Source organism: Neopelma chrysocephalum, unplaced genomic scaffold (assembly GCF_003984885.1).
Source record: "Neopelma chrysocephalum unplaced genomic scaffold, ASM398488v2 Primary Assembly neopelma1_68, whole genome shotgun sequence".
NCBI classification, from domain to species: Eukaryota; Metazoa; Chordata; class Aves; order Passeriformes; family Pipridae; genus Neopelma; species Neopelma chrysocephalum.
The window spans coordinates 5,795,581-5,820,496 of NW_020897727.1; the positions used below are offsets into that span (position 1 = coordinate 5,795,581).

Genomic DNA, 24,916 nt, shown 5'->3' on the forward strand with positions numbered 1-24,916 from the left:
CTTCTCCTCTCCCATCTTGCTGACCAGGATGGTTTCTGCAGTGTTTTCTCCTCCCTCCTGTCCGTGTTTCTCCCCTCAGGTGGCTCCAGGACAGTTTTTAGTATCACTGCTGTTAGTTCTCCTAAATTACCTGTCATAAAGCTTCTCAGGCATTTTTAATGGGAGGCTGCAGGGCTACAGAAAATAATAATGATAATAATAGTTGTTGTTGTAGTAGTAAGCAATTATCTTCCTCTTCAGCACGTCTGAATTAGGATCCTTTTTCCAGAAGAATCTTTTAGGATGTTAATTGTCACCTGCCCCCAGCAAGGTCCATTGGCACGTTAATGTCCCCTCACTCCTGCAAGTCCCTTTGTTGTCACTGTCTGGGTCAAACAGCTCAATTTACAGGCACACAATTAAACTGGTGCCAATTAGTCTGTAAGGGCTGGTCACAGCTCTGCGGGGCTGTGGCAGCCGGGGGCACCTCCACCTACAGATCCCACCTGGAATGCCCGGGGACACTGCACTGCTCCCAGGCTGGGAGGAGAGGGTCACCTGAGCTGCCTGGGGAGGGATCTCTGTCCCTTGTCCCGGCCCAGGCTGGTCCCTGTGAGGCTCCCAGAGCCCAGGTGAGTGTCACCTCCTCACCCACCTGCAGCAGGATCCCTGGGGGGGTTACTGACCCTTCAGCTACACTTTGAGGAGAAAAAGGCTCCTTTGGTAATGGAGGTTCCCTCTAGCAGAGGCGTGGATTTCCAGTGGGAAACACAGATACAGCAACCACGGCACAGTGTGCCAGGAGCTGAGGGTTGTGGGACCCCCAGCCCTGTGAGTGCCAGCTCCACACACATCCCTGCTGCCATCTCACTCCAGGTGTGTCACACCTCGCTTCCAGCATTTTCCCAGGAGACCTGTTGCTAATTAAGCCTGATTTTTTTTTAAGGAGTTGCAGCATTTCAGGAGGTGAGTTTGCTGAGCCGGGACTGCTGACCTGAGGGACAGACAGCTGGGTTCCTCCACACCTCCCTCACAGCTCAGCTCCAGCGAGGACAAACTCCCACCTTTTCAACAATGGAAGGCAATGGAAACTGAACAGGCCCAATCCCAGCACAGACCACCCCAGCTGGAGCTGGGAGGGCTCCTTGACTGAAACAATCATGGAATCAGTAAGGTTGGAAAAGACCTCTAAGATCACCAACCTTTGACCAAATCCCACCACGCCCACTAAAGCATATCATGAAGTGCCACATCCACATGTATTTTGAACCCTTCCAGCGGTGGAAGAGGACACAAGCAGTGTCTCAGGTCTGTTGGGCAGCTGAGCTCCTGCTGTGACACTCCCAGCCAGGAGATCCAGCCCTGGATGTGACAAAGCTGTGCTGAACTGGGAGTGCTGGTTATTTACAGACACACCACATAGCTTTAGCTGACAGGATTTCTATCCCTCTTTTCACACTGTGCCTCAAAGGCAACCAGATGATAAGTTTGGCCAGAGAAGCTGTGGCTGCAAGTGTCCAAGGCCAGGTTGGATGGGGCTTGGAGCAAGCTGGTCTAGTGGAAGGTGTTCCTGCCCATGGCAGGGAGTGGAACAGGTTGGGCTTTAACCCTCCCAATCCAAACCATTCCATGACTCCATGAAGGAGGGCTGGAGATCTTTGCCTCGCTGGTGCAAACACAAAGCGACTCCAGAAAGGAGAGTCAGGAGGTTCTGCCCTGCGTGGGTGGCTCAGGCTGCACTGCAGGAGTGAGGGCTGTCCCTCTGTGTGTGCCAGAGGTGACCTTGGGAAAGGTGGCTCCACTCACTGCCCTTGGACTGGCAATATGCTCCTTTGGGAATAAGCCAATACTCTGAGAGGACAGATATAACCTGATCCAGGCTTGGCCTCGCTGGGATGTGCTCCAGCCATGACATCACTCAGTAATGCCACGTGTATTTACTACCGGGGAAAGGTGCAGGATTGGAGGCTGAAATCCCTGGTTTATCTCCTGAGCAGGTTAGGAGCAGGAAGCAGCATTAGCAGGCACAGCTTGTCTTTTTCAGGCCAGGAGAATCGGTTTCCACAGCAAACACAGCCCTGCTCTGTCTGAGAGCTCACCTCTCCTATTCCCATGCTCCTTGTAAGACACTCTTGTCCCTCTTGCTCTCATCCCCCCAAGGCTCAGGAAGCTCCTCAACTTCCCCAGCCCATCCGCGACTCATTTCCACACAGCACTTTGCCAATGGAGTGAATGAATACCTGGAGTCAGGTGGCCAGTGCACCATCCACAGACTTCTCACCAACGAGTCAAAGGATTAAATGAAGAGCTGAAGCTGCTGGAAGATAAATTCAGGCTTTTTAAAGGATGAAAAACCGCCCTGTTGCCCCGCCAACAGCTAAGGCAGGACTCTGCTCCGGCAGGACAAACCACCCAGGTCTGCACAGGCTCAGAGTCCCTGGAATGTTCCAGCACCCCCTGGCACAGTGCATCTCTGTAGGGATTTTTAGATTATTTCTTTGCAGATGACAAGTCAAGGTCAAGGGATAGATGTTCCCCTTCAGCACAGCAAGGCCAAGTATCCAGGAAAACCTTAGGATTGGGAACAAAGGATGTGCTTAAAAGACCACATCGTTTTTCCTCAAGCACAGTGAAACTCCTCACCAGGAAAGCTTTGTTCAGCCTTTTTGCATGAGCCAGTCCAAACCCCTCACACCTACTCCTTCCTCCAGGAACGGCTTGGGATCAGGGTGACTGCCAGTGCTTCCTGCTGCTGTTGGAGAGGCCAGCATGGCACTGACAATGCTCCTCCTTGGGGCACGGAGGCTCCCCAGCCCAGGGGGAAGCCGGGACACAATGCTGGGGTACAAATCTATCTCTGGGTCACCTCTAAAGCCCCGGGAGTGTAGGACAGGCAGGTGACAGATGGCTGGAGGCAGGGGATCATGGGGGCTCCACTGCGCCGTCTGCCAGCCGGGGCTCAGAAACCGCAGGAAAAGCCAGCAGAGGGAAGGAGCAATGCTCCGAGAGTGACACGGGCAAGGGGCAGAGCAGGGGGAGGGAGTAGCTGGGTTGTGACTCAGAGCAGATTGCTCAGCAGGAGGGCACTCCCTGGAGAGCTGCTGGAGCGTGTGGTGCTCGGGAGAAGCCCAGGAACCCATCTGTGTGTGAGAGGTGGCTGGAGTCATCTCCAAACCCTGCACACTGGAGGAGGTCACTGAGCTCTGAGTGAGCAACTGTCACTCCACACCTCTGAAATCCATAAGCAGCCTGGAAACCTAAAGCCTGTCATTAGGAATGATAAAAACAGTAATTAGAACAGGGCTGTCACGAGTTCGCACCTGGAACATCAATACGAGGTGTTTACCCAGCAGCAGGGGAGCACTTCCCTCGGAATCCATCCTCTGTGGATGCACCAGGCACAGAGCTCCGTGGACTTACTCTTCACACAGGTGTAAGTCCTGTAGGGAGCTATGTAAATACACTTTATCCACCCCCACAGCAGCTCTGAGCTTTGTGGGGTCCAAAAATGCTGCTGCTGTGTGGGCACAGGAGTTGAATCAGCTCCGCCAGTCCTGATCCCAGTCCTGGGGCTGCACTGGGACTCAGCTGGGTGCACAGTGGGCTGCACCGAGGAGTTAAACCCAGATCTGGGGACAAATGAGCTGCACCGAGTTAAACCCTCAAAACGCTGATCTGGGGACAAATGAGCTGTACCAAGGAGTTAAACCTTCAAAATGCTCATTTGGGGATGAGTGAGCTGTACCAAGCAGTTAAACCTTCACAACAAGGCAGATTTAGGTACAAGTGAGCTGTTGCATGAGTTTAGCCATAATCACATCTCACAGAGCTATGAGAAACCACCTCTTTGTAAAGCAGGTGAAAACCCAGACTTTTATTTCTTAATGGCAGCGCATCATGGAACAGCTTAAATTGGAGTGTCCTTAACAACAGCAAATACACAGATGGCTTTAAAATGGTTTTATTTAGTAAAACTGAGTGTGTGCAGAGGCAGGGAGGTTCCTGCTGCATTACAGCAGCTGCACTCCTTGCTGCCTTCCCAAATGGCTGCTTGGTTTGCCAAAACTATCACTCTTCAAAATGTTAATAGATGACATTAATTAAAACATGAGCCAAGCTTAAAGTAAAGATTTTTCTAATCAAAATTCTTCTGAAGTTTTATTCTCTTGGCCTCTGATATTGGCACCTGACTGGTCACACAGGATTTACCCTGTACTAGTCATAAATCACACCTTGTCTCATCTATTAAAAATAGATTCCCACCCCTTCATCCTGAGAGGAGCTGAGTCAGCAGGGAACTGCACCCACAGTAGCACAGACCAGGAATTTTTGACATTAAGGTTGACATAACAGATCCTTCCCTCACGAGACAGTGGCTGTAAAGCTCCAGGGGAGCTCAGCTGGAGGAGTGAGATGGGTTTGGTCACTCATAGGTGCCAGAGCAGGGGAGGGGCTGATCCAGGTGCCAACTCCAGATGAGACAGGGAGGAGTCCCAGAGCAAGGCCTGGAGGGTCAGAGTGCTGTCCCTGAAGTTGGTGTCCTTTGAGCTTGCTGGGACAGACAGAAATAGGCCTGAAAGCACATTCCCCAAGTGGCCTCATTTCCCTGCCCTCACACAATGTTCTCTTTCCTCTTCAGCACCAAGGTATTTATTTTAGGATTTAAGAGCTCACAACCTTTAGTGAAGGATAAAGGTGCTCAACAATTGACTGTAATTTCTTTCTCTTTTAAGTATTGCAATTAAGGAGCAAAAGCCAGCCCAGGGTAGCAAACCCAAGCAGGATAAACATCCCCATCACACAAGTCTCACCCAGAAAACCAGCAGAGCAGCCCCCAATGAAATCATCCCCACTCCTGCTGTCAGCTTCCCTTCTCCAAGAACTTCAAAGCCCCTCCCTGACCCAGGCTGAGCATCCAGGCTGTTGTGTTCAAATAGAGAAAGGTCAGGGTGACACAGAGAGGATTCAACTTCCTCCTCAGCGCTGGATCTCTGACCTGGATGACATTCAAGGTTGCCAAGGAAGCAGTTACAGACAACTATATTTAGGAAAACACATATTTCCCCTCTGTTCGGAGGCCAACACTCACCTGCAGAGTTTTCAGGGAGGTCTGACAAGAAGCTTAATGGAAAGGAAGCCAAAAATCCCAACACCCTTTCTTTTGACTGGTTTAGTAGGTCTTACAGAGGAGGAAGATGGGTAGAGATAAAAAGACTAAGCCTAAGTGGAACACAGAACCAGCTTAACAGGCTCAGAATAAACCTCTCTCCTGCTGTTATTTAACAGCAGAGCTGGACACAAGCTCCTGAGCCACTCCTTCCTCCCAGCTGAGCCCAGCACAGGGAATTCTCTTCCTGGGGGACTCTGGCACCTCCAGCACAGGAGCACAGTCCCTGGGGTTGCCAAGTGACTTGGGGTGACACTGCACATGCCAAAAATCCATTGTGGATCTGGGCCCTGCTCCTGGCACAAGGGGGTTAAAACCCGGGACAGTTCTGGGTGAGGTCAGGGCAGAGGTCCCCCTTCCCTTGCCCCAGCATATGGTGACAGTGACAGCTGTGCTGGTGCTGCCTCCACACCAGGGCCCTGTAGCCTCCAGGATCTGCTCCATGGATGGGATTCCTCCCTGGGAACTTGGCTTACCTGGTGACACTGGGGGGCTCCGGCAGATGTCTGGTACAAGACAGAGACACACAGCAGTCATAGAATCGTGGAATGGTTTGGGTTGGAAGGGACCTTAAAGCTCATCTCGTTCTGCTCCCTGCCATGGGCAGGAACACCTTCCACTAGATCAGGTTGCTCCAAGCCCGGTCCAACCTGGCCTTGAACACTTTCAGGGATGGGGCAGCCACAGCTTCTCTGGGCAACCTGTGCCAGGGCCTCCCCACCCTCCAGGGAAGGATTCCTTCCCAATATCCCATCTAACCCTGCCCTCTGTCACGTGTCCCACCTCCCTGTGCCCCCCTGGCCCGGGGAAGGCCCCCCGGTAGCAGAGGTGCCCCAGCACTCTCTGGCGCGTTTCCCAGCCTGGCCCTTTGCCCCGACACTGATTTCTGGGTACGTCGGTGCCCACAGCGGTGACGGCAACTCCCCGCACACCGCGAGTGCCCGCTCCAGGCTGCACAAACCCGGGATACTCCTGGGGCCGGCACAGCCCACACGGCCCTGGGGGGCCTGTTCCGACCCGATTCCGATTCCGCTCCCGCTGCACGTCCCCGTCCCACTCCCGTTCCCATTCCCGATCCTGTTCCCGACCTTGGTCCCGTTCCCATTCCCTATCCTCTTCCCATTCCCAATCCCGTTCCCATTCCCAATCCCGTTCCCATTCCCAATCCTGATCCCGTTCCCAATCCTGATCCCGTTCCCATTTCCAATCCCGTTCCCATTCCTGATCCTGTTTCCATTTCCGTCCCCAATCCCATTCCCGTTCCCGATCCCGGGGGGTCTCCGGACCCCTCCCTCTCCCGTGGCCCCGCCCCGGAAATGCCGCCCGGCGCGCGCAGCCAATGGGCGGTAGCGCCGCGGGGACACGTCGCGCGCGCCGCGCTCCCATCGCCCCCCGCGCGCCGCGGGGCGGGGGGGCCGTTGCGGTTCTCCCCCCCCCATCCCCGCGCCCGCCAATGGGCGGCGGCGTCTCATCGGGCCAATGAGCGGCGCCGTCTTAGCGGCGCGCGGGGGATGGAGCGCGCGGCCCGGAGCCGCCACGGCGCGCGCCCCCCGCGCTAGGGCCGGAGCGGGACCGAACCCCCCGAACCGCCCCAGAACCGCCCGCACCGCGCCCCCTCCGTGCGGCGGGGCCGCCCGAGCCGCGGGCCTCGCTCCGCCGCGGGGCTGCCCTCGGCCCGCTCAGCGCCCAGCGCCGGTAAGCGCCAGAGGGGCGGTGGGGGAGCGGTGGGGGGGACACTGGAGGGCACTGGGGACGAGGGAGCGGGGGTGTCCCGGAGAGGGGCTGCGCGGCCGGGGAGGGGACGGGACGGGGCACCGGGAATGGGAGGAGGGGAGAGTCGAGGGGATTGGGGTCGAGGTAGGGGCACCGGGGGCGCCGGCAGCGGGTCAGGGGGTGTACCGGCAGCGGCGGTCGAGGGCACCCGGCGGGGGGTCGCGGCGAGGGGAGGAAGCGCCGCAGCGAGGGTGGGAAGAGGATGTGCGTTTTTTGGGGGGTGACGAAGGAGGTGAGCGGCTCTTTGGGCGGCTGTGCGACTGTTGGGGGGACACCTGAGGGTGGGAGGGGGCTGCAGGAAGCTGGGGAGAGAAGAGTGGGCGGGGGGTGGTTTGGGGGGGCTGCAGAGAGACCCCGGCGGCTGGTCGGTGTTTCGGGGTGCGGAGGCTCGTGGGGAGCTATGGGAGGATCACGGGGGACCGTGTCGAGCCCACCGTCCCGGCTCCCCTCCCGCCCCTTTTTTTTCGGGTGGGGGGTGTTTTTTTTCGCAAAGGTGCGGGGGGGGGGGGGTCGGGGGGGAAGCGCATTTCGGGGTGAGCGTTGCGCTGGGAGGAACAATACCAAAAGTTGTCTGAAATGGTAATTTCCGTTTCCCATTTCATCATCTCGGGTAGGCGTTAGCCCTGTCCGTGCTGCGCAGGGCCCGAGCTCCGAGCCCCGCCGGTCTGGTTTAGTCCCCGGTTTAATCTTTAAATCGCTCCCTGTTTCTCTCCTCCGAGGAGCCTTTGTGTGCCGGGGAGGGGCCGCTCGACACCTTTGCCCCTTAGAAAAAAGGAAGAGAGGGGGAAAAAAAAAAGGCTCCCACCCCCAAACAGCTGCAGCCCAGGACGAGCCTCCCCCAGCCTGGGGATGGATTCATGTTTAGAAAGGCAAATGCGCTCGGGGGGAGCCGCGCTGAGCCGAGCCCTCGGTGCCCTCTGCCCTTTCCCAGAGGGAGCAGCTGTCCGGGTGTGCGGCTCCAAACGGGCCCTTCATTGAGGCACAGGGGCCGTGTGTTTACGGCTTGGCTTCTTCCCCCAGCCTTGGGGATCTGTTTTGGTATCCAGTTGCAGGAAAGGGTCCCTCCCTCCTCCTGGTTTTGTACACAAAGTGCTCTCTCACCGCTGGGGACACGGCTCTATAGGCAGAGAGCGAATTCCAGGCAGCTCTTGAAGCAAAATTGCCTCCTGAGATGGCTTCTGAAATGGGGGATACACCACTTTTATCCTTCTGTAGGCAAAGATTTTTAGGTGAAAACAGCTCTAATGGCCCTGTGCTTTCCTGAAATCTATATAAATTTAAGGAACTTGGAGTTCAGTGTATTTCTCCTTTTTTGTTTTGTTCATAAAATGGAACATTTTTATATAACCACTCCAATTATTTCTTTTTTCTGTGGGGGAAAACCACTCCATGGAGTCCTGGAGAGGGAAAAGGAGATTAACTCTCACATGTTTCCAAACGGCACCAGCACATTCTTTGTGTGTGCCCTACCAGGAACTCAATATTTGGCTTGATTAGCTTAAAAAGGGAAAACGTTGGCGTTTTTACAGGCTGGATTTCCTGGTGGATTCCTGGTTGGAGCAATCTGAGATGGTTGTGGGGTGGTGGAAGGGGTTGGAAGGTGATGTGGAGCAAGATGTACACCGAGTTCTGTGCCTCAGTGGGGAAACTCTGGGACAGTGTTTCCTTACGGCACCAAACGCCGCCCTGCTGCCGTGTGACCTGCTTTCTCTCCGTGGGAAGCACTTGGCAGTGTAGGATCAGGCTCGGGGGTGGTCTGTGCCCGCTGGGGCTCTGGGTGAGCTGGTCAGGGTCTGTCCCCAAAGCTGTGTCTGTGCTGCCCCAGGTGTGTCGGGTTTGTGGAGCTCAGCGGTTTCCAGGCTCCGGGTCTCTGCTTCCAGGAGAACTCGTCAGTCCCGCGGGAGGTATCGGACCTGCCGGGGCACATCCAGCCCGGAGCAGGGCTTGCTGTGAGCCTGGGCGGGCAAGCTGGGGCCTGCGGCACCCCCAGGCTCAGCTGAGTCACAGCGAGGGCTGGTTTGTGAAACTCCTGCAAACTGAGCTGCCTGTGCAGAGAACAACATGCTGGGCCTGGAGCACGGAGAGCCCTCATTCCAAACTGTACTTGCCTTATTCCTGCTGTAAATAGTGGCTGAGAATCCCCGGCCATGTCAGCGCCGGCTGCTGCGGCTGCCTGGAAACTGGAGATGTTGCATTTCGTGTTCCACAATTGGTTCTGCTGTTCAGTTCTGCTTCTGCTTTTAGAAATGAACTCTTGTCTGTCTCTCCATTTCATAAAAAAACATGGCTCAGGGTGAATTGAATTTTTTTTTTTAATGGGCTGCTTTTTGTTTTTATGATGTTGCAACAGCATTTTCTCAGACTTAAACCTGCAGATTGTCCAGTTTGGGTTGGGTTTGGATGGGGGAAGGAAACTAAAAAAAAAAAAAAACCAAAACCAAAAAGCCCCAGAGCAAAACGCCTTTGTCTTAATTTCTTCCTTCGTGTGTGGTAGCCAACCTGGTAAGATTATTTTATTTTCTACTCAAGTTTTAGTGGACTAAGTCCCCCAAAATGCCCATGAACAAAGCGAAGCGTGTCGTGGTGTCGTGCCGCGTTCTTCCGCTGCTCAGCAGAGCAGACAAATGTATTTCTCTGGGGTCAGTGAGACTCGTCATGTTAATCAATACTGTACCAGCAGTGTTCCCTTTCCAGGGAACCAGATGGGCTACTTACAACTGGTGCTGATTATTTTAACTGTGTAATTGTAACATGGCTGCGTGATGACAGTGTTTCCTGCAGATACTTCAAAGGAAGGTTCCCGACGAGTGTGTCTTTACAGCATTTAATCTGCCCTCTTTGTCTTTATGTTGTGGCTTTTGGACATGTGTTTGAAGTACTAAGAGTGTTTTTTTTCTTACCTCCTGCTTTTCTATGCATTAAAAGGAGGCAATGCTGTGGAATGATGAAGCGTCTCCAGTGTGGGAATAAACCTGGGGTTTTAGAGGCTCCCATAGTGGTGTTTCACTGAGTTTTAGATCCAGGCAGTGACTAAGCCAAAAACTAGGAAGAGATTGAAGTGGCTGTGAGGAAATGGCAATATTTTTTTTTTTAAATAGTGCATGTGGCTTTGTTTTGGGGAAAATATGTTGTGTGGTGACTCGAGTCTTAACTGGGACAGACTAATTACTTGGTGAAGAAATCCTTCTCCGAGGGAAGGAAACACGCAGGGCCAGAGCTGGTTAATTACATTTTGTAAAATTATGGAGTGATGGCTTTCTTAGGAGGTCTGCACCTCTTCCTGCCCCTCTTCCTGCCCTGTACCTGAATTTCAGGCTCAGCAGTTGCCTTACAGATTGAAATTCCTCCTGGGTATTAAGATTTGATGGTGGTAGACCCAGAGCAAGTAGTGGCAGGTACTGCTGCTTTTCAGTACAGCAAAGCAAATAATGCTGGAAAATATTTACATGGGGGGTTGTTATTCTCCTCGTATTTCCTTGATGAGCTCTAGTAAAGGTGCTTGTGTGCTCCCTCCATCGCCGGGGAGAATTCCCTGCATTTCGGTTGTAAAAGGCTGCAGAGAGAAACTGGTGTCTCCATAGCAAAGATTCCAGGGTTTCGTGATCAGCTCACATATATTTTTACCCCCATCTAATTTAAACCAGTCTGCACGACACTCACAGGAATGATTTGTATGCAGCTTTTAAATATTTTCCTCCTTCCTGCGTGAGGGATTAGCGGCACGGAGCTGCTTTTTCGGAGGGTTCTCAGCCAAGTGTTACGTAATTTGTGTGCCACCGATGCACGGCCATAAAAAATACTCCCAGCAATGGTAAGGGAAAGCTTGTGTAGGCAATTATTTGAAATCACAAGCGTCCTAAGCAGGTTTGTGCAGCCTTAAAAGTCTGGGCAAAACGCTGCCTTTGGAATCCTGCTGGTAAGGGGGGTGGGAAGCTGTCAGTGCCCGTGCTCTGGAGGCTGGTTTTGAGCGTATTCCGCTCCAATTTTCAAGCTTTCCTCGTGTGAGAACTGGTGTTTTCTGGTGGATTTTCTCATGCAACTGTTGGGTATTTAAAAATATTAATTTCTGTGAGTCTGGGTGGTGCTGCTTCAGCTGGGGCTGCTTATAGGTGATGCCAATTTGTAATCTTTTATGAGGGGCTGAAAAAAAAAGGTAAAAAGAAGCTTAAATGCTAATAGGAGTGAAAAATCTGCTCGGCCTGGAGTGCGTGTGAGGAAGCGGGTGCACGTTGGGCTGTGGAGTCTCCATCAGCTGAGCTGGGGGCTTTTAAAAATCTGCTCTAATTTTTATGCTGCATGTGGAATGGCTAATCCCATAAAAGCCTTGCACCTTTTGACAGATGAAACGCTGCTGTTCACTTATTTGAGCAAAATATTTTTATAGATGGTATTAGCGCCGTGGCTCTGAGGGTAATGCAGCCCTTACATGAGGAAGATCTTGCTTTGATCTGACAGCTTTCAAGATCCATTTCCAATCATGGAGTTCCATTAACTCTGTTTGTAATGGCGCCCTCAGACTTTTTTTTCTGTTTATGTGACTCTTTGGCGTGTTAACATTGCTCTGTATTTGAGTTCTCTTTAATAAACTGAAGGAGTAATTGGGGTCAGGAAGGGAAATAATCATGTTAGAAGGTGCAGTTAATTATATCGGGTATTTTGGGCTCCATAATTCTTCCTCTTGATTCTAATGTTTTCTTTGAGTTGTAGGATGTAGTGAAATTATCAAATCACCAAAATAGGACAGTGGGGCAGGATGGTGCCTGAATGGCTCATTTTGGGAGTGTGAAGTGAATGTGGCTAGATGGCCATGAGGGTTGTGGAGGTGTGGTTTCCCTGGTGAGTTGCCTCTTCCCTCTTCTCTGTGGTCCAGTGTCCGTCCAACTGGCCCTGTGTCTATCCAGTGGGATTGTGTAGTCCTGTATCAGTCCAACAAGGTCTGTATGGTCTTATGTCTATCCAACATCATCTTTGTGGTCCTACACCTGTCCAACATGATCTCTGGGGTCCTCTGTCCATCCAATGGGATCTGTGTAGTCCTGTGTCAGTCCCAGTGGGATCTGTGTGGTCCTGTGTTCATCCAGCATGATCCATGTGTTCCTGAGTCCCTTGAGGATGGCATGGGAGCCCTGTGTCTCAGCAGCCCCCCGTGCAGGGGTTCAGGTGGGTGGTGGGTGCTGGCTCTCTGCAGGAACAGCCTCCCCTCTCTCTCTGCTCCTCCTCCCTTCGGGCACTGCCGGCGTCTCGCCAGGCCTGGTTTTTCCTGCTTCTCTCAGTGTTGGTCGTGGGAAGGCGTGAGCTGCCAGAGAGCACTCGTGAACCCCTCTATCCTCGGGTTAATTCTCATTTCTGGAGTTCACCATGTGAGTAAGTCATGCTGCTCGTGTCTGTGTAGCTGCTGTGAGCAGAGGCTGGAATTGCAGCCTGGGCAGGCTGAGGGACTGGGAGACACTTCCCCACCGTAACTCGACGAGGCGGGTGGTGGTGACGGGGAGGGAATTGGCTGCTGGAGCGGGGAGAAAGTGATGTTTTTTTCTAGGTCAGGGTTGAAGGCACTGTCAGGGCGGTGATGTGCAGCATATATTACTGTCTGCATTGTCCCTGCCATATGGATGTGTGCAGCACTGCCCTTGGCATTCAGGCATTGAATTATTTATCCTCTCCAAATCTGGAGGCAGCCTTTCTTCCCCTGCTCGAAGAAAACCAAACTTAGTCGATGAGTGTTTTTAAAATAAACCTTCCGCTGTGAATTACTGCAGTGGCAGGAGCAGGGTATTGATTGTATGTTGCGTTTGGATTCGGAAACCAAAGGTTACAACACTGGATATCTTGTGGAAACACTGAAATATTTATTTTGCTGTTAAGTGCAAGTGTGTCTGTGCTGGTGCTGGGTTTGTGTGTGACTGAAATGCCATGTAATGAAATTCATGGACTTTGAGAATGGAAAGGGTAGAAAACTTTGTACTGCGTGTAAAAGCAGCTTTGTCTCAGCTGTGTGTGGGGGAACTAATGCTTTTCCAGGGAGAAGGCATCTCCTTTCCTCTTGTGCTGTGTTGGATTTGCTCTGAGAGCAATGTTAAGGTGGTCCTTGTTTGGGTGATGGGCTCCAGGTGCTCACTGAGGACGTGGGTGTGTGCAGGGTGTCATGAAAGGGTGGTTACAGGGTGGGGGAAGTCAGGGCAGGGAGGGGAAGCAAACGCTGGAGGAAGCTGGCTCTGTAATTTATTTTTAAGACACCGACAGCTTTGCAGGATAGAAAAGGTCTAGCATAATTTACCTTTAGAGCAGCATAAAGCTGCTAAAACTGTGTCACAGGCACGGGGAAGAATCAGAGAGAGAGTCGAGAAGGGAGATGTTACCCTCTAAAAAATTCACCATGATCTGGAGGCAGCGTGTCCCTGAAGGCTTTGCAGCCGGAGGCTGGAGAGCTGGGCTTGGAAATACAGTGCTGCCCTCAATATCTGGATGTGAAATGAAAGGATGTGTAATTAGGAACTGCGAAAAAAGGCATTAAATAGCTTTAGAGGTGAATGGAAGCTTCATTATTAAGCACCAACTGCTTGACTGCAGTTCATGGTGCCTCTTCCTTTCGACTCACGCACACATGAAAGTGCTCCCCACCCCCAGCGCAGCCTTATCGGCTTATCTGGGCAGGAGTTCAGAGCCATAAAAACTATATCCTGCTTACACCTTCCAGCCGATCCTGTGACCTGCACTGTGTAAACAAGTTGTACCAGGAGCTCCGAATGACTGGTAAGTAGCTGGGTTTCTGCAGACTGGCGAGGTCCAGGAGCAGCCAAGATAAAGTTCCAAGAAGTTCTCCGTTGGGAATGGTCTCCTGATAGCTGCTACAGGGAGGAGGTGGCAGGGCTGAGATCCTGCTGACTGTGGCAGTGACCGGATCCCTTGGGAAGGAGTAATCTTTGGGATAGACTTTACACTCCAGGACTGGTGTTTTCCACGTTCTGCAGGAGGGTGGTTGTTGCAGATTGTGAAATGTCAGCGTTGTCGTAACGACAACACAGCTCTTGCTGCACCGACTGGCGTCCTCCGATTGCGTCAGGCCTGGGGTGGACTGGAGATGTAAGCCTGCCTATAAATATATCCATATATCTTTGGATAGATGGATGGGATTAGCCATGACAAAGCTGGAAAGAGATGTAGGTAATGCAGGGAAGGGATGTGTGAGCGGGGACATACACAAACATCCTGCTCTTGGCTGTGCTCTGGGGGTTTAAATACCCCAGGGTGCTCTGGTTACAGTGTTTGGCTGCTGCTCACCCCAAGCTCCTTGGTTTCATCTTGCAGCTCAACATAGGCAGATCCATTTATCTGAGCTGGACTGTGGGCTGTAATGAGCAAGTCTGGGGATTTTGTGTCTAGAACTTCACCTTTTGAGCAGTCCAAGGGTTGAGTGCACAGGTATGAAGATGAAAACCTGTTCTCCTTGAATGTTTGGGTGGTTTCTTGTCCCACCAACTCAGAAGGACATGGAGAACATGCTGGTTTTTGGAATTAGGCTCCCTGATAAGGGCTCTGTGTTCTCCCGCCTCCCTCCTTGCTGTGGCCTGTCCCTGCACGCATCGGGGTCCTGTATGGTGGCTCTCCCGGGCTCTGAGCTGTTTGCTGTTTCCATTTTTCCAGCAGCTCAGAAGGTTTCTGGCTCTCTGACGGGGATCTGAGGTGCCTGTGTTACTCAGCTGCTCTGTTGTGGGTGACGGCAGTGAATTCAATTCCCTTCTCCTGTGATCAGTGCTGGCACTGGGGTGTTAAACTGGTTCTGTGGTGAGAGCTGAATTCCTTTGAGTTATCCTTCATCCAGGGGGGAAGGGATCAGACGAGGAGGCAACTCTGTGGCTCTTTCCTGGTGTGCTGAGTGTGCTCCTTGGTTAGGGAGCTAAAGGTTGTAGTCTTAAGCACTGGATTTAATTTCCTTCTGCAGCATGCTCTGTCTGTAAGCTTCCCCTGCTTCACCCACCAGGATATTTCCTCTCCCTCCTGGCCATCCCTCCCCCTTCCCAGGAGCCTCATCTGATGGAGGTTCTGCACTTGCCTTGGTCCTCCTCATGCAGGATTCTTGTCTCTAATTTTAGCCTGTCTGCCTTTTGATGTTCCCTCCCGTCTGTTCCTGCCTTTCTCCTTCTCTCTGAGATCATTCTGCGTCTTCCTCTCCTTCTGGAGAGCTGGGCCTTGTTTTTCCATGGTGGCAGGGAAGTACTTGGGAAAGGAGTGAAACTGTATTGAAGTGAAGGATCCATGGGCATGGGTATTGCTGGCAGGGATATTAGGGATGCTGTGCTGTGCCTTGTGCTTACAAGGAGCAGCTCCTTCCCTCTCCTGCATCTCTCTCACCACTTAACTGTTCCTGCTTGGATCTGCTCTTGGAATCTCTCCTGTATTATGGATTCATCCTGTATTTGTTTGACAGGGCTCTTCCATGAGGTTACCAGTAGTGCTGCCCAGCAGCTGGTGTCCCTGAATCTCCTGCCCTTTTCCCTGCAGGAAAGCTACAGGAGGCCTGGTTTTCCTGGGAATCTGACTCCATGTTAGCGTGCATTTGCTTATGTTTATAGGGAAAATTACTTCTCTGATGTGGAGGCATTTGACACAGTCAGGCAGTTCCCTGCAACGGGATGGGGAGCCCATCAGGGAGCACAGGGAAACCCGACCCTGGAGCCTGGGTGTCCGGGAAGGCCTCTCGGCCTGGTGGGATTCACCTGCTCAGAGCCTTGTGAGCGCAGTGTGTGGAGCATAATCTGATTTGTGCCTGGAATATAAATCCTGGCTGTTGCAGACGTGCAGCCTGGGGTTTTACAAGTTCTTTTGTGAAAACAACATTCAGCCCCTCCACCGCTGCAGCAAGGAGCTTCCCTGGAAACCCAATCCCAGCAATTAGCGAGGTTTGCAGAGGATCCTAGCAACTGCTGCTGGGCTTTGAATGGCAGGGTTTAGTTCTGTTTATTAGTCTGATGTTTGTTGCTGTTTTCTGTGCCTTGTATGGAGGTACATAAATTAAACCACAAGAAGTTCCACCTCAACATGAAGAAGAACTTCTTTCCATGAAGGGTGGCAGAGCTCTGGAACAGAGGGTGTGGAGTCTTTCTCTCTAGAGATATTCCAAACCCACCTGGACACATTCCTGTGTCACCTACTCCAGGTCACCCTACCTTGTCAGGGGGTTTGGACTGGGTGATCTCCAGAGGTCCCTTCCAACCCTATTTGGTGATATCCTCCACATCCTATGGAGGGAAAGGTGGAAGGAGCCATGGATCAGTGACTAAATGAGCTGGAGTGATAATGGGAATGCTGCTGTGGGCTCTGCAGCAAGTGATCCTCAGGGAAAGTGGAGCACGGCTGGAATATATTGGGTGGTGTGTGACTCTGCTGTTTGTGGGTAACCTGAGCTCACCTGTGAGGAGTTTTGTTACCCAGATACTCCCTGACCTGACTTGCTTTTGTCAACAGTGGCTGGGGATGATTCGGGAGCGATGCTTTCCACGAGGCTGGTTATGTAAAACCTTAATGCGCCGCCTTGTTCCAGCTCAGCTTTACAACGTGCGCGGGGCTCCGAGTGGAACTTCAAAGGAGGGAGTTTGCTTTATGGTTGAACCTATGAGCAGTTTTATGTGCAGGGTGGAGTGAACTCGTGGAGAAGATTGCAGTTTTCCCACTGTCATAAAAAGTTACGATCCTCCTGATCCAAGCATTGTTCTGTAGGCGGAGGCAGGAGGCAGATGCAGAGGTCAGTGGGAGCGTGCACGGAGAGGGCTCAGATGTGCCAGCGCAGTGAATGCCCTTCTCTGTGCTCCCAGCTCTCCCAAACAGCTTCAAAAAGTGCCTTGTGCTCTTTCTGGGGCTTCCTAAGAAACCTGCACCTGTGTTACTCGTGGAACAGGCAGAGCATTTCCATGGGAAAGGAACTTGGCAGGGCAGCCGTGGAAGGCAGCTGAGGGGGGGCTGTTTTCCAGGGCAGTATTTTAAACTCTTCTTAAAACGTGGCGCTTCAGTGGCAGAGACTGTAAGTCACTTATAACCTTTCTTTCTTTGGGCTTTTCTTTGGGGTATGAGCCAAGGGAGTTAAAAAAATAACCAAGTGACTGCATCTTGATGAGCCTCATTCCAATTAACTTCTCTCATGCTCCCTAAGATGTTCAAAAACTGAGATATATTCCCTAAAAAAAGGCTGTTCAGGCGAAGTGATGACAGTGGGAGAGTAGGATCACCTTGTACAGCCTTAATTGTGACCTCTTCTAAAAGCATTTCAGTGACCTGTGGAGGGGTATAAAGTTCTCCTAGCTGTGGAGTCACCACTCCAAATTCTGAAGTATAAAACACTTCCCAGTTTTCAGTGAGTTATAACTGATTAAAATAAGTCACTATTCCAGTTTCAATCAGATCTCTATAAACTTAATCCCTCCTTTAAACCATTTTCTGCTGAGATGAGGAGGTATAAATGTGCCCTTTGTTTGCAGCCAGGAAAATTAAAGGGTCTCAACATTCAAAAAGTGCATTTGAGATCTTCTGAAAAGCTGTTCCTTAAAGAAATTTTTTTTTATGGAAATGGGCACATACCTTGAGTAGAGTGGGTTGTTTCCCATTCTCTCATCTTGAAGAATTTTATTCTGAATACATTAAAACTTGGGGGGGAAAAAAGACTCTGATCCCTCTCTTTGGATGACCCATTAGCTGCTCCAGCTGCCTTTTATTTATTTTTGTAGACACATGTGTGAATGTAAACATTTTATCTGGAATGGCCTCGCAAATGTTCCCGCATTAACATATATTGTCATGGAGAATAATTTTCATTTAACTGTAATTTGCTTTATATTTTCCTGCCTGGTTGCCATGGAAACGCAGACGGATGTGGCAGGGACTCCTCACAGGAGCCAGGTTATGGATTGCCTCTCTAATGGACCTCTGTTAATCATGCTGCAGCTTCCACGGGAGGAACCAGGGCTGTTTGCAGGAGACACTTCATTTAGATAAACTGTGAGGTGCCTGTGGTACCTCAGCTTAATATCCAGACTTATCAAGGGTGCTTTTTCCTTCTGCAGAAGTTTTGTCATAAGAACTATGTCCTGTGATTGTGGAATTGAGATATATTTAAATTTAATGGCGGTTAGACTTGATTTTCAATTTTCATTTCATTTGCTGGAATAGCTTAACTGGTAACGCTCTTTCCTTGGCTCAGTTTAAGATCTGAAACGTTTGAAACAGAGCAGTGAAACATTTGTTATCCTTATCCTTGTGCAAGAAGTTGACTTGCTTTTCATAGTAATGTGTCTGTGCTTTTGTGTTTGCTTTTGGCTGCCAGCAGGTGGAAAGGGGGTGAGATGGATTTTATTACATTTGTTGTCTGTGGATTTTGGGTCTGTTTTGCACCTTCTGTTTTTGACTGCCTTGTCCAAGGCTGGTGTTCTGAGCTGAGCCCACACAACTTGTCCAGAGAAGGGAACGGAGCTGGGGAAGGGTCTGGAGCACTGGGAGCGGCTGAGGGAGCTGTGGGGGCTCAGCCTGGGGAAAAGGAGGCTCAGGGGGGACCTTCTCGCTCTCTCCACCTCCCTCCCAGCCGCAGCCAAGTGATGAGACATCTCCGGAATCGCTGCACCACGGTGATGACTCCTTCTACCCTGGGTCTCTGATGGCAGCGGTGGTTCTGGAGCAGCAGCAGCCACTGGCCTGACCTCAATTCCAGAGGGATCCCAGGGCAGGAGATGCCTCCCTTGCAAGGGCAGCAGTGGCACGTCTGGCAGAGACACCATGTTCCTGGTGACTGTCCCATCAATGTGGCCCAGAAGGCCAGTGGCACCTGGCCTGTACTAGCCACAACGTGGTCCAGGGCAGTGGACCTGTGGCCACATTGGCCAGTGGATTCTGTGATCTCCAGGATTATCAGTGTTCAGATTCCTGACATTTTAGGATGCACTGAGAATGATCTCTGCCTTTGTCCTTGTCCACTAGCTTGTTGAATCCTTGGAAGGAGCTGCCTTCCAGCTACTGAGATAAGAATCACGGTGGCATTGGTTCAAACTGAACTCACCAATTAGCAAATGATTCATTCTTGCTTTGGGGATGAGCTCAAGGAGAGAAAACCAACCACCCAGGATTCTCTGCTCTGTGTATTTTCATGGCAGAAACCTCAAATTGTATAGAGGCATGAATTCCATTTGTCTCCTGAATGAGAACCCTCAAAATGAATTTTTAGCTGGGTTTTAGACTGGTTTTTGGCCCTTTCTTTGCTGCTGGTCACAGTCAGATGCCCATGGCCGGTTACGTAAGGCCGGATTACTCCAGCACGTGGATGCTTCCTCATGCATATGGTCTCACAGTTATTTCTTGGTGCTTTACAGAAGGAATTGGGTAACATTTTGTTCTGTAATGCAGGATGAAGAAACCCAGCATGTCTTTCTGTAATGGCGTATAAACAAGTAGTGTAACATCCTATTTAAGGCGTTCGGAGGAGGAAGGGCTTGGGAGGGGAAGCAGGGCTGAAGCAAAGCTTGGTTTTCCTTAGACCTGCACACCAGATTTGAGTAGTTTTGCCTTCCGTGAACACTGCATTAGAAATGAGCTGGTTTTGAGGTGTATAAGCTCAGTTCTGTGTGTGTTGTGGGTATGGAGGAACCTTGTTCACCTCTGACCCCCTCTGTATGTCTTTCACTGTGTGATGGTGCTCTTTTGCTATTCACAAGGGGCAAATGTGCTTCACAAAAGCTAATCTAATAAAAGTCTGAAAAATGGTTTGGCTCTACTCAGGACTTTTGGGTCTTGTATGGACTTTTGGGTCTTGTGTATACTTTCTGCATTTTTCCTCCATTATTTTTAATTTTCCTCTTTTTTCTACCTGTTATTCCGTAAATGCTCCAAATTGAGCATTTGTGTTGCTCAGTGACATGTTTGGGATACCCAAATCACCTCTGCAGGGGGGTAGGTGATGCCTTCTGCCTTCTGGCAGTGCCATCTCTAAAGATCTAAACTAAAGATGAGACAGTCAGAATTCCTGGCAATTTGTGAAATTACAAACACTTTCTGTAATTCATAGGGTTATTTGCATTTTATTTCATTTTTGCTTAACTTCAGCTACTTGAAAACCAAGTGTTTGTAACCAAATGCTTTATAATCTGAAGGCATTTTATGTAAGAGTTGTTAAAAAATGGAATAGCATGAGAAAATATTAGGAAGCAATTTTTGGAGCTGAAGTTGAGTTGGCATTTCCAGTATCACAGGAACAGCATTGTGTGGGAATGAAGGCAGAGGTGCATGATATGGTGCAGGTCCTTCCAACCCAAACCATTCCATGATTCCATGCTATTTTTAGGGTTCACTTACTTGCATTTGGGTTCAGATGGCAGCTCGTACTTTACTTTATCAGAAGTCATAGAAAAGTGTTAATTGCAGATAAAGCATTATGAAGCCAAACTGTCATTTTCATGACCCTGTGGGTTGACTTTGAGCCGCTCTACATGCTGTGTCCTGCTGTGAACACAGCGTTGAATTTGACTCCATTAATTGTGGGGGAGATGTGGGAAGGAAGAGCACTTCTAACACATGGCTGTTCCCAAAAAATGGTGTAAATCAAGATGAGCTGTGGGGCTCTGGAGTGTTCAGAGGAGTTGCCTTGTCGTAGGAAGAGGGATTTCTTCAGGGAGTGGGTGAATTGTTTCCTTCTGCTCAGAGCAACCTCTTAATGAGCTGCCCTCTCCAGGGTGCGGAGAGATGAACCTCCCATGGCCAACTCCAGCCTGGGAGGCTTCCACCACATCACTGCCTTTGGATGGCTGGATCTAAAAATACATCCCTGCTGCACAGTGGATTTGAGGCACGTTAATCTGTTCCCTTTAGGAAGGAGACTTGTACTGGATGAACTACTGTGGAAACTGTATTTTTGCTGTGCAGTGTTACCAGTTTTCTTCTTCCAGCAGCAAAATGTCGTGGAAATCATTGTTCTGCTTGGAATTCCCTCTCTGACAACAATAGCAGCAATGGGGTGGGGTGGTTTGGAATTGTTTAATGAGGAAAAGTTTTGGAGGAGCGAGCTCTCCCAGGCTGCACAGGCTCCACCACGTGATTTCTCTTCGCTATTCTGTCTCCTGCAGGAGCGGCCGCGTTCCCACTGCTGGGATAGTTCTGACCACTCCTAGCTCTTCTGGCACAGCTGTGTAAGGACACCGGGGTTTGAGTTGGATTTTGGTTCGTTTGGTTGTAATTTAGCATGTTTTCCTGGGATGAGGAGGAATGGGAGCCTGCCAGGATAACACCTCAGAGCAGTCCTGGAGTTATTGCTACCTCTGAGTGCAATGACTCATCCCGAAGCAGACAGCTCGTGCCCTCGATCCTCACTGGAGCTCCAGACACGTTCCCATGATGTGCTGCAGTGTTTCTGGCTGCAGGCTCAGCTGTGACGCTGCTGTTTATTGTCAGCCTTTGTTTCCAGGTAACTTTGGGGAATGTTTTAGGGCAGCAGCAGGGCCAGTTCAGACACAGCGTTGTGGGCTGGAGGTGCGTTTGCTGCCTGGTGTTGAACAACTCAGTAGCTGATGCTCTCCAGCGAGTTACAACTTGAATTGCTGCTGTTTGTGCCAGTGGGAAGCTGCAGTGGGGCGTTTGAGGTCTGGGATCCACAATGACTTGCAGCAGGGGTTGCGTAAGTGTGTGGAGCTCTCTGGTCCCGGCGCTTTGTTTTCTGTGTGTTCCAGGAGACACAGCTTTTGCCTCTCCAGCTATTTAAGATTCAGAGTGTATTTTCCTCCTTTGATGTTTGGCATACCTTGACAGGCTGAGGGAGCTGGGCTTGTTCAGCCTGGAGAAGAGAAGGTTCTGAGCAGACCTTAGACCCCCTTCCAGTGCCTAAAGAGGCTCAAAGAGAGCGGGAGAGGGACTTTGGACAAGAGCCTGGAGGAACAAGACATGGGGGAATGGCTTTAAACAAAAAGAAGGGGAGATTCATATTAGATATTAGGAGGAAATTCTTCCCTGTGAGGGTGGTGAGGCCCTGGCACAGGTTGCCCAGAGAAGCTGTGTCTGCCCTATCCCTGGAAGTGTTCCAGGCCAGGCTGGACAGGGCTTGGAGCAACCTGGGATAGTGGAAGGTGTCCCTGCCCATGGCAGGGGGTGGAACAAGATGAGCTTTGAGGTCCCTTCCAACCCAGCCCATTCCATGATGTTGACACTGGAGCTCACTTGCTGTGTCTGTTGGACTTTTACCTGCTCCACCAGTCCCTGTTTTCCCAGGACCTGCTGCTGCTGCTCATCAGCACAGACTCAGTCACAAGCTGCTCAGACAACCCCAACCATTTGTAAGGAAACTGTCTTTAAAATATGGATGGCATTAGAGGGACTCAGGCTTAAAATTAGAAACTGTTTATGATGCACAGTTGTAGTTGTTTACCTTGAACCATAATTATCTTATTTCCTGAGTTAAAAACGTCACGTCAGCGTGCTGGAGCAAGATTTGATGACAAAGGCATTGTTTTTAGCCACCAGCAGAGCAAAGAACACTTGAAATGTGTGTCTAAATATGATTTTATAACCTAAAGTATAGCACACTCAGGATTTTAAGTTGGCTCTGGAGGTTGCGTGGGCTTATGGGTCGGCCATTTGGCTGGGGATCAAGGGACTGGGTTTAATCCTGACTCTGTCCTTTTGTCCTCTGAGCGCTTTCCTTGCCACCCTCTGTGCTGTTTGTTTGGACGGCCCTGTGTTGGAAGGGAGGGATGTGCCCTTTCTCCGGGTGTTTGTGGATTTTCCTGGGGCGCGGTTTCGTGGCACAGCCGGAGCGGGGTTGCGCTGCTGGGGGTGGTGAGGCTCCCCCACCCTTCCAGCCGGGGGGCATGAGCCAATCCAGCCCCTTCGGAGCCGGGAGAGCAGTGGGAAGAGGAAGATGAGGAGGTTTTCTGCTGGTCTGGCAGGTTCAGCTGATTTATGGACAAGCTCTGGAGTGGCCCAAGGGAGAAGCTGGGATCCAGCAGCAGAGCAGGGCCAGAGCCCTCCCTCCTTGGGAACCCACATCCCTCGAGCCCCTCTGAAGGGCTGGGGCACATCTGCTAGCACAGACACATTCTAGTTCCTTATTTTATTATTATGTTTCCTTATTTTATTATTCAGCAATGCTCTCTGGGCCTATGTGGCTGAGGTGGCCTGTGCCCTCCTCACACCCTTTTCCAGATTGGATTTCTGTACCTGAGCTAAGCGGCAGCAGCTCTTTCTCACCTGGACCTGGTGCTGCCAGGGTGCTCCTTTTTCAGGAGAATGGAAAGTGGGAGGGGAACAGCTTCTTTAGTGATGACAACTGCTACTTAAACCTGTTCAGGGCATAGAATAGAAGGGGAAAAAAAATCAGTTGAAGCTTTAGGTGCTTTCAATGTATGTGGGATTTTTAAGGAATCTTTTTATTCTGACCTCAACTTGCCAGGCCCCAGACAATAGGGGAGGGATGCCATGTGGAAATCAAGGAGGTGCTTCCTTTCAGCTCTTTCCTTGCTGTGTAATTTGAGGTGGTTGTAAGGCACTTGTAAGTCGGGAACTGAAGACTTGAGCACATTCTACAATTACGTTTTTCATGTTGCTTTCTGGGGACCTCCTGGCTTGTCCTGGCTTGTGGTAGAGAATGGTGTCTGATCCTTATATGTACCTGGGTGTGGGCTCTGAGTGACACCTGTGTATTCTTAAAAAACCTCTGTCTGAGTTGTTGAAGTGTCTGATTGTAATGTTTGTGTGGCCACACATTTTTCTTGGCTGGGGAGGTTTTATTCCACTATTCAGAATCCAACCAGAATCCACTCCGTGGATAAGTTTGCTGTGTTTTTCCTCTTTGAGGGAGGCTGTGTCTGTTCTTGAAGGCTGAAGAGTGACTTCCTTGACTCCTCCTTGGCTAATTAGTGTGCTTTAAAATGGGATGTTTGCATCCTTTTCACCAATCAGCATTCAGAGACGAAAGGAAATAGTTCAGGTATTGATAGTAACCTGTATCCAATTTGCCACCAAATTGCACGGATGCAAATCTCTGGGACTGCAGAGGTGACAGATGTGTTTGTCACTCTTCTGGAAAATGGTCTGTATTTTCTCTGTGTGTTAAAATTGAGCATGGAGGAAGAAATGCAGATTCATATTTTAAATAAAGGGGAACTCGTCCTGGACCAGTAGCATTGTTCACCCTCCTCCTTCCCTTAGGAGAACGTACAGAGGGAATTGAGTCGAATTTTATGGTGAAGTCACGGGAAGGGATTCAGTCTGGAGACAGGAAGGATGTGTTTGTCCCACCTCAGACTTGTATTTAGGAGGAATGGAAAGGAGAAGGTATGTGGACTGTGACAGCAACTATGACCGAACTTTAAATTATGGCTCTAATTCCAGAGAACATCTTTCTTGCCTTTATTGGGTTGGTGAAGGCCAACATCTTGGAGCTCAATCCCCATCCCTGGAACTGTTCAACGCCAGGCTGGACAGAGCTTGAAGCAACCTGGTCTAGTGGAAGGTGTGCCTGCCCATGGCAGGGGGTGGAACTGAGTGAGCTTTAAGGTCCCTTCCAACCCAAACCATTCCACGATTCTATGATTAATTAGGACAAATTGGAGCTTCAGGATTTGCTAGCCTGGCAAAAGGGCATGGTGGGGTTTTTGAGCTCTCAGAGATGGGCACTAGTTGTGTCTGTGTTCTGAACTCACCTCTGAGTGTCCCCTTTGGTGGGTCAGTTTGTGCTTCATCCTGCATCTTTCAGAGCTCAAATGGGAGAAATTCCCCTGGGTCACTGGGGTTATTTGAAGTGCAGACAAGTTTTGGGCAAACCTAAGCTGGAAACCTGGCACCTCCATTTGTTTGCTGGCTGAATCCTAGCAATTCTTCTACAGGTACCTATGGGCAGGAGTTGAGTAATCTCCAGGCAGATTTTTGCTGAAAACTTATATTCTGTAGCTATTGAATATATGTGTTTTCTAATACTTGATTAATTTTAGTTTTCCTATAAACCTTTCTAATTGTCAGCATCTGAGAATCTTACTGCTC

The 24,916-nt window shown here is 50.5% G+C and overlaps 1 protein-coding gene across 3 annotated transcripts in view; it reads left to right on the plus strand.

Moving 5' to 3' along the window:
• The first annotated feature begins 6,750 nt into the window (after positions 1–6,750).
• The window catches only part of ANKRD11 (ankyrin repeat domain 11), a 134,819-nt gene continuing 116,653 nt past the window's right edge, over positions 6,751–24,916 (plus strand). Inside the window, exon 1 of one of the 3 annotated variants that reach the window (XM_027685158.1) lies at positions 6,751–6,841. The gene's annotated coding sequence lies outside the window, so the exon portion shown is untranslated. Of the gene's footprint in view, positions 6,842–13,650; positions 13,670–13,981; positions 14,000–24,916 lie in introns of those variants that run through there. The other 2 variants (XM_027685159.1, XM_027685160.1) reach the window with 2 other exon arrangements.